Source organism: Meriones unguiculatus, chromosome 1 (assembly GCF_030254825.1).
Source record: "Meriones unguiculatus strain TT.TT164.6M chromosome 1, Bangor_MerUng_6.1, whole genome shotgun sequence".
Lineage (NCBI taxonomy): Eukaryota > Metazoa > Chordata > Mammalia > Rodentia > Muridae > Meriones > Meriones unguiculatus.
The window spans coordinates 67244636-67254478 of NC_083349.1; the positions used below are offsets into that span (position 1 = coordinate 67244636).

The window sequence follows — 9843 nt, forward strand, 5'->3', positions numbered from 1 at the left end:
AAGTCAGCAAAAGCTGCAAGACCCAGTTGGACTGCCCTGAGAAGTTCTCTGGAATGTTTCTCTCTGTGAAGACAACTGTCAAAGCACGAAGATCAGCATGGCAATGTCCATCCAAAAAGCAATATCTCATTGTCTGTGGGCTTTATGTATCTCCTCTCCTCAGAGTCCACCACGGATGTTCTCAGCTGGCAAAAGTCATACCCCTCCCAGCAAAATATTTTGACTCACAGCAAAATATCATGTGCCCTCTCACAAGCTATTCACCAGCAAAACATCACATGACTCAACTGAATCTTCAAAAAAACCAGAAACTTCCCCTTCAGAGAGCTGACTGTGTCTCTGGCAGAGAGAGTAACCATGGTGGTGATGACAGTGATGCGTAGCCTGCCTTTGGGACCCTTTTCCTCCTACCGGGATGCCTAGTCCAGCCTTAATTGGAGAGAAGGTAAACTTGATATGCCATGTTTTGTTATAGCCCGGGTATATCAACCCCGGGAGGCCTGTGCTTCTCTAAAGGGAAGCGGGGAAGGGATAGGTCGGGGGAAAGAAGGGCATGGGGACTGGGAGGAGAGAAAGGAAGGAAAACTTCGGTCGGGATGTAATATATGAGAGAAAAATAAAATTTAAAAATTAAATGCCTTGGTAGGCCACTGAAGAGAACATTGCAGTCAGTCCTGATGAGACCTGAGAAGCTAGGGTCAAATGGAAGGGGAGGAGGACCTCTCCTATCAGTGGACTTGGAGAGGGGTCGGGAGGAAATGAGGGAGGGAGGGTGGGATTAGGAGGAAATGAGGGAGGGGTCTTCAGCCGGGACACAAGTAAATAAACTGAATTAATAGAAAGAAATAAAAATCTAATTAAAAAAATTAAATAAAGAAAGTACTGGGTGAGAAGCACTCTCTAATATAGATCAGTAACATTTTATTCAAGCTAGCATTGAAACCTGTTTCAATCTCATTTAATTAAAATGTGTGTCAGATGCAAATGAATGTAATTTTTCTTCCAGCCACAGTAGAATAGCTGTAGCTGATCCTACTTATTCTATTCCATAACCAACTTGACCTAATAGATATTGCTAAAACCTTTCTTCCAAAACTTCAGAATACACCTTCAGTTTTGCATACAAAATTCACCACAGCAGCCTAGATACCAGGCACACAAATAGGCATCAGTATATTCTGAAAGCTTGAAATTGAACCAAGTATATTCTCCAGCCACAATGGAACTAAACTAGAAATTAATAACAGATGCCTTGAACATCTCCAAATAACTAAAATTAAGTGAAAAACTCTAAATAACCTGTCTCAAAAGTGAAATCACAAGAAAAATTAGGAAATATGATAAACTGAAAGGAGATAGAAATACAACTTTATCAAAATATATACAGCATTGTACTGGAGATGTAGCTCAGTGGTAAAAATACTTGCCCAGCATATGTGATGCCCTAGATTCAGTCCCAGACACCACACACACAGACACACACACACACACACACACACACACACACTTAAGAAACATTCTATAAGAAACATTATAAGTTTAAATTTCTACATCCACTTAAAAAATAAAGGTATAAAACTCAATTTTCAAAGTTTCCAGTTAATATAAAAAAAATAAGCAAATTCCCTTCCCTCATGATAAATAAAATTAAGAAGAGGGAAGTATGTATATTTACAAATATAATTATTCCAAATTAAAAGGAATTTCTTTAGTGTACAGCAGTATAAATAAACTTTGAAGACATTGTAATAAGTGAAACAATCCTGCCAGAGAAGACAAATCTTACATGGTTGCATTTATAGAAAGTGTCTAAAAGACTCAAATTTGAAGAATCAAAGCATAAAATGGCAGTTGCCCAGGGATACTGGGAAGGCAAGATGGAGTTACTAACCAAGAGGCTGAAGTGTCAATAAGCAAGGTAAATACTAGAATTTGGTTATACACTGGATTTATACTCAACAATACCCAACTGTACACTTACTTTGTGCCTGTCAAGAGAATAGGACTCATGTTTAAAAGGAACTTCTAATTAAAAGTAAAATTTAAAATTATCTTGAAATGGAGCAGAGACTATAATGGTAAGAGAACAACTCAAAAACTTTTACAGAAATAAAACCAATAAGAAGGAATTATGGCTGTGTGAGACAGTGATTTCTCATCTACAATACAAAAGTATGAGTCATAAAATGAAAAGGGGGAAATCAGAATTAATTCAAATTTAAAACTTCTAGAGTTAAGGTCATAGCTCAATAGTGGAAAAATCATGTGCTTGCCACGCTTGAGACCCTGGAGTGAGGAGAAAAAGAGAATGTAGAACAGCTAGCTACTCATTGAAAGGCGCCCCTGAAGATGAAACACAAGGGTGTTCTGGAAGAAAATCCATGCACGGCACAGCACACATCTGACAAAGAACTTGTATCTGACATCTAAAGGAAAACCAAGAGTGATAAGACAGACCGTTCAAAGTGATCACATCTTTGTGAAGCCATTTCACAGAAGGTGCGTGGATGCCAGTGTTGCTGTGTGATGTGAAATGACCCCTTTGTCACTCGGTGCTGCTGGTTCCAGAGAGACTGTTAAAGTAGGGCCTAGCTGAGGTGGATCAGTTGGGCATGGCTTATATTACACCAGATACCTGATCCCCAGGATTCCCCTCCCCATCTCTTTTTGGCTCTCCTCTGGTCCACCATGAGCTAAGCAGTCTCTGCAGCCTTACATTTTTACAGAATGCTGTTCTGTTGAAGCACATATGGGCAAAAATCCATTGGCTGAGCTTTTGAAATAATGATTAAAAATAACTCTTTCTTTCTCTAAATCATTCCCATCAAGCATTTGAGGATAAAGTTGACATAACCAAAAGGTACATGAAAAGATGCTTCAATATTATTAGTGACTAGGAAAATGCAAAGTAATTAAAAATGAGATATCACTTCACATATACATCAAAATGAATAAAATTTTAAAAGACAAAATATCACACATTAGTGATGGTACAAATCCATTGTCATGGGGCACTTGTGAAATGCTAGTAGAATATAAAGTAGAAAATGGGATTGGGGGAATTTGAGGGGTGGTATGGAAATCTAGTCCAATGGAAACTTCCTAAAATATATGAAGAGGATCCTAGTGAAGTCTCTAATAATGAGGGAGACAGAGTCCCAACGTGTCATCTTTTGTCACCAAACAAAGCTACCAATACTGGGACTGGGTTACATTCAACTGAGCTATTGGCCAAAAGGTCCCACGGAAATCACCAAACAACGCAGGCTGTTGCCAAGACAACAGATTGCTCTCTGCAAACTGACAGTTGGGCCCCACTGATGAGGACAACGCCCACACTATTCATGGAGCATGGAGAGACTCAGCTGGTGCCTACCCGAAACCTTCACTGCCTACCCGAAACCTTCACTCCTGTGTTCTAAGGCCTCTTCCAATGCCTTATTCTCTGTAAAGGAAGGCACTCTGCAGGCTACCAAAAGAGAAATGTAAGCACCAACCCAGTCACAAAATCTTTTATCTACACTCTTTCCTGACTGCAAAATATACTAGGGTAATGGTGGCACAAAAGTTGTAGGAGTAACCAACCTACCTCTGCTTTGACTTAAGGCCTACTCCACAAGATGGAACCCATACCTAACACTGCTTGAGTGACCAAGTGGAGAAAAATGTTGATTCAGAAGATGGCTGTTCTGGCAGGAGATCACATCCAAAGACCTTCTAGGTCTGTGTGATCTAGCTGGAATACAAACATACCTTTAATCCAGGAGACAGGGGCAAGCAGATCTGAATTCAAGGCCAGTCTGGTATAAAACAAGTTCCAGGTAAAGAAAAGCTTAGGTCCAGGCATGGTGGTACACTTTAATCCCAAACAATGAAGGTAAGGATAATTTGTAGAGGAAGCACCCATGTCTGAAAGTGATGTGTAATTGAGTGGCAGAAACAATGACAAATCAAAGAAAGACTTGACAGAATAGGATGCACCCAACTCTCATGAAAAGAGAAAATCAAGGGAAGCTACTTAATGGGCAATGCTGAGAGGAAAAGAGGCAGTTATAGAAACAGGTTACAGAGAGAACTCAAATGAAGATCAAATGAGCCAGATAATGAAAAGGAGCCAGTAGATTAGAACAGATTGCCAGAATTAGTTTGAGGCCAAGCAGAGCAATTCAGGGGCCAAGAGAAAAGCCAGATTGTATAAGTTAGCTGGGAGAGGAATTTAAGCCAGAACAGCTGAGTTGAACCAGCCAGCCCAAGATCTCAGTAAGAACAAGAAAGGGTGAGCTTGCTAAGCAGTGAGTCTCAGAGGCTGAAAACATTCTAAGCCTAGGTTAGATTGTATGGAGGCTAGAAGCTTCCAGGACTAGGCCTAGGTTAGCAGATACAATTGAAACAGGTGAATAAAAGTTACTTTAACAACCATGAACCAGAGACTAGATAGCCCAGAGTTCTAGGATAAAAACAAATACTACTGGTTTAAAATAAAATGACTTGTAATGATATTCTGCTGTACTCACAGATCAGTGCCTTATTCAGTCATCATCAAAGAAGCTCTCTCCCACCTTAGCAGCAGATGGGAACAGATGCCGAAACCCACAACCAGATATTAGGTAGAGTCTAAATGGCATGTCTTCATCAAATCCTTCCCCTCAGAGTTCAAGGAACCCCTTTGAAGAGAAAGAAAAAGAGTGTAAGAGCCAGGTGGGATGGAGGACACCAGGAGAACAAGGCTCATATGAACTCAGAAGCTGAAGCAGCAAGCACAGCAAGCACCTGTCTGACCCAGGTGTAGAAGAATTTTAATTCAGAACATGGCTCCTCTGGCAAGAGATCTCATCAAAAGACCTTCTAGGTCAGTATGATCCAGCTGGAATACAGACAGGCCTTGCCAGGAAACAGAGACAAGCAGATCTCTAAGTTCAAGACCAGCCTGGCATAGAGCAAGTTTCAGGTAAAGAAAAGTAAAGTCCCGGCTATAGTGGTACACACCTTTAATCCCAGCACTCAGGAGACAGAAGCTTACAGCTCTCTGAGTTTTAGTCAGTGCTGTTCAGGCAGTTCAGTTGAGTCAGGGAGTTGAGAGGCAGTGCAGTGGCGTTGAGTTCATGCAGCTCAGTCTGTGCAATTCAGAGGCAGTTTACCAGAACAGTTTTATAGAAACAGGTTGAAGAGAGAACAAGCTAGACACAGGTGAAGGCAGATGAGCCAGAGAATGAGAAGGAGACAGAATATTAGAACAGATTGCTAGAGTTAGTTTGAGGCCAAGCAGAGCAAAAAGTCAGAAGTGAGAAAAGCCAGATTGAATCAGTCAGCTTGGAGAAAAGTTTGAGCCAGAACAGCTGAGTTGAACCAGCCTGAGTTCAGACAGAACGAGAAAGGGTGAACTTATTCATCATTAAATCACAGAGACTGAAAACATTCTAGGCCTAGAGTGTTGTATGGATGCTAAAAGCTTCCACAAGTAGGCTTAGGTTAGCAGAGATGACTACGTTTCCAAGACAACAATTAGACAGGCGAATAAAGGATTTTTACACCCAGGTCTGCACCAGGTCTCATATGTATGTAACAGGTTTCAGCTTAGTATTTTTATGGAACTTCCGAGTATGTAAAGCAAGTAGATCTCTGATTCTTGTGGCTTCCTCTATGGCTTCTTTTCCTTCTGCTGGTTTGCCTTGTCCAACTTCAATGTGATGGATTTTGTTTTATCTTATTACATTTTATTTTTTCATGCTTGGTTGTTCTTTTCTAATGAGAGACAGATGGGGAGTTGATCCAGAAGGAAGGGGAGGTGAAGAGCTGGAATGAGTAGAGGGAGAGGAAGCTAAAATCAAGATACATTGTTTGAGAAAAGAATCTATTTTCAGTAAAAGGGAGAAAAAAATAAAACATTTTTTTAAAAACATGAAAGTAGAAGGGGATTTATTAGGACAAAGAAGGGGTTCAGCAGGAGTAGAGGGTTTTAAAAATGAGAAAGGGGGTAGAAATGACCGAAACACACTGTGTACAATTATGAATTGTGAAAGAATAAAAAATAGAATGATTGCTTAGAGGATCATTTGACTGTTTTTTCAAAATTCAGGTCTTGCTGACCATGTAATCCCTCATTTCCATGCGTAGGTATTCATTCATCTACAAAAAATGGAAAGACACCTACAAAAAGACTTCTGCATGCAGAAAAACATATCAAGTGAAGATTAATTTTAACATGTCAGAAAACATGTGCTAAGTAAACAAAGCCAGAACAAAAGAGTGCAAATCACATGCAGCAGCTGCTCTTGTCGCCTTGATGGGATTTGAACCACCATGAAAACATAGCTCTGGGCGTGTCTGCAGGAGTGTGCCCAGAAAGGGTGAAGTGAAAAGGGAGAACTCGCTCTGGGTGTGGGGGTCACCATCCCACAAGGGAGATTCTGGAGGAAGGGAAAAGCTCTCTAGTGCCAGCGCCCATCTCTCTCTGCTTCCTGGGACCAGCCGCCTCATGTTCCTTCCTGTTGATGTCCCTTCCACCATGATGTGCTCTCAAATTATGAGCCAGAATAAACCTTCCTTCCATGAGCTGCTTTTGTCAGGTATGGTGCCTCAGCAATGAGGAAGTAAGTAATATAATGCATCATTTATAATTCTTGAATTGTGAAAACTACTCTACGGTGACAAAAAGCCAGGCTTGCTGGAGCTGGAGTGAGGAGATGCAGTGCAGAGCAGCTTGTAGCCTGCATCTATCTTATGCTGATAGCGTCATGGGTGCCTAGGTTTATTAAACAGCAAGCTGCGTATCTAAGATGTCTGTATTTCATTATAAACATACAGGTAGAATGTATTCCAAGAACACATGAATGAAGGATCAGCTTCCAGGGCAATGCTCTCTTTTCCAAGGGGAAACGTTTTCATTTATCTGTTTTGTTTTTAAAGACAGGGTTTCACAATATAGCTTATGCTAGCATTGAACTGGTAGCAACCCTCCTGCCTCAGCTTAGTGCTAGAATCACAGGCATGCACCACCAGAACCAGTCTGACCTTCAGGTTAATTCCTATTCCCCTGTGGTATTTGTCCTCCCGAAAGACAATGTGTTTTACCCATGAAGTCTCAGCAACATGACTAAACCTTGAGCTAAAACAATAGACATGCCAAATTGGAAAGACCATGAGACCTCACCTAAGCACAAAGAGTTGTGTAGCACTAAGGAATGCTGAAAGTGGGAGGAATTGGCTTCTGCAGGAAAGAGCACACCAATTGGTTAGCCAATACCAAATGTTCAGCCCTGAAAATATACAGACAAGTAACATTGCACGGACTGAGGATGTTATAGTAAGGAATACATACATACATACGTACACACATACATAGATGTAGAGGAATTTCAATGTAGCAACATGGCTGGATTGAAAAACTAGAAAGGATGAGTTTATTCAGCAGTGAGTCTCAGAAGCTGAAACATTCTAGGCCTAGGTTAGCAGACAGAAGCTGGAAGCTGAAGCCTTCAGAGTCTTAGCTTGCAGAATATTAGATCGTAGGGAGGCTAGAAGCTCCCAGGCCTAAGCCTAGGAATAGATAGAACAGAGATAGAAATGTTCTGAGCCCAGCCCAAGTTACGTATTAGTAAAGCTTGGATACGGGTCTCATTTCATCCCATCCTCTGAGGAATAAAAGTGACATTTACATGCATGCATGCATGCATACATACATACATACATATATATGTAACAATAAAAAAACAGCCACAAATGCAGCCACTCCTGATGAGACCTGATAGACTAAAGTCAGAGGGAAGGGGAGGAGGACCTCCCCTATCAGTGAACTGGGGGAGGGACACAAGTCGGGAAGAGAGAGTGGGATTGGGAGGAGAGGAGGGAGGGAGGTACAGGGAGGATACAAAGTGAATAAACTGTAATTAATAAAAATAAAATTAATTTTAAAAAAACAGCCACAAATTTGAAAGAGAGTGTGGAGGAGGTATATGGGAGGGTCTGAAGGGAAGAAAGGGAAGGCAGAAATGATATTACATTGTCTCAAAAAAACATTTTTCAAAGACAATGTGTTGATTAGGCTTTGTTCTGACCCTGTGATTTGCAGCTGGAAACAGGCAACCACCACGAGCAATGCCTGAGAGAGGTCCCTTCAACAGGGCCTCAAAGTCCTGTGTGGGAGGATGGGGGGTCTTCCCCTCCCACCCCATGGAAGTTAGTCGGGATTCTGATTTCAAGGCCTGAGTAGTTTCCTTGCCAACACAACCAGTATCTTTTTCCTGGTGGCTGCAACCAGAGAGGCCTGCCTCCTGGCATCTTGTGAGGCAGCAACCTTCGCTGAACTTGTTAGAGCTACAGGGAAATCACTAGGAAATTGCACACTGCATCACCAGAGGTGTTATGCGGTGTTGCTACCGCATAAGCCTAGCACTTGTCAGCATTCATTAAGCTGCCAGAACCCCAGCTTGCTTCTAAATGGCAGGTAGTTGTTCATGGGTATCAACATAGGTCTAGCAATTATAAAACCAATTACTAAGATCAAAAAGGAAATACAGAATAAATATTCTCCCTGCAGCTTTTTTCACGAACTTCTTATCAAGAGGTAAATAGCTTAACCACCATATACCAAGAGATTGTATTGTGCTAAAAAAAGAAATTTTTTTCTGAACATTTTATACTTAAATTTATCACAGTTGAAAAGCAAGGTGGCCAAGAAAGAGTATGTGTAATAAAAAGACATTTTATTACTAAAGAGCTACGTAGAACTTAGCTGTGCCCATAACTCTCATCAAAGAGCATGATTCTGATCAAACTACTACAGAACAAAGAAAAGGTATTTAAGTCTATATGCCAGTGGAGAGTGGCAAGAACCAGTTTCAACGACATTTGGAGTCAGAATGGATGCTGGGGTCATCTAGCGCTGAGATTCCGAACTTCACCGAAAATTGTGTCCTGAGACCCTGTGGCCCTTGCTTCTCACAGCTTGTTCAGAATCTTGCCTCCCTACTATGTCTGTGCAAAGGACTGGGTGGAGGTTAAGTCCATTCATGCTGAATAACCATGGTGACCAGCAGAGAAGGAGAGCACACAGAGTATAACCTTACTAGGGAGCATCCTTGATACCCTCATGAACAGAACCTCTTCCCCTGCTCCTCCTGGGCTTCCCTACATCCTGGTGAAGAAGAAGCTCCACAAAGAAGGTCCTAGACCCTCTACAAAGGACCTTCTATACTGTTCAGTGCTCATCTGTAGTCTAAAGTATGCATGCGGAAGAACCAACACTTACTAATCAAAGAAAAAAATTTGCAAGGTAGATTTTTCTTTCAAAGCATCACTCTCTCTTCTCATTTACCTCTCCCTGTATTCTGTCATTTACATGGCAATGACTGCTCCTTTTTGACTCAAAATAGGATGGATTTTTGCACATAAGCAGATGGGAGACCAGAAGTCTCAGAAATGTGAATGAAGACACAGGCTGTATGTATAGGAGGGTTTCTGTGGTTCCTTACCTACGTAGTCTCTGCCGGCTTTATTAACTGTGAATTATGAGTGAGTAGGTCAGAATTATGAATTTCACGTGTTTAAGCTCACCACCAGGTACTTTGCTATTTGTCATTTCCTCTCTTTCGCAACAGCTCCAAGGTGTTTCTTCTGGGCTGGAGGAACAGCGATCAAGCCAGTATTTACTATTCCAGAGCGTCAGCATGCTGAGCCTAGAAGGCTGAACCTCCTGTTTTAAACCATTCACAGTCTTATAGGGGAAGCCGTTGAGGAAATAATCATAACAGAAAGCATGAGAGCAAGGTGAAGTGAGGTCTGGAAGACTTCCAAAGCCAGTCAAGTGGTGGAGGAGGACTTAGCTGCTCTCACAGGACAGAGGGG

General features: G+C 41.5%; 1 long non-coding RNA gene across 2 annotated transcripts; it reads left to right on the forward strand.

The window, feature by feature from the left end:
• The first annotated feature begins 335 nt into the window (after window positions 1-335).
• LOC132648263 (uncharacterized) lies at window positions 336-6759 on the forward strand. Of its 2 annotated transcripts, none has more exons than XR_009586630.1 (3): window positions 336-445; window positions 4651-4948; window positions 6115-6759. It is a non-coding gene; the product is annotated as an uncharacterized LOC132648263 (long non-coding RNA). The 2 variants fall into 2 exon arrangements; XR_009586640.1 differs by having other exon boundaries at window positions 4651-4849; window positions 6115-6758.
• Window positions 6760-9843: the final 3084 nt, after the last annotated feature.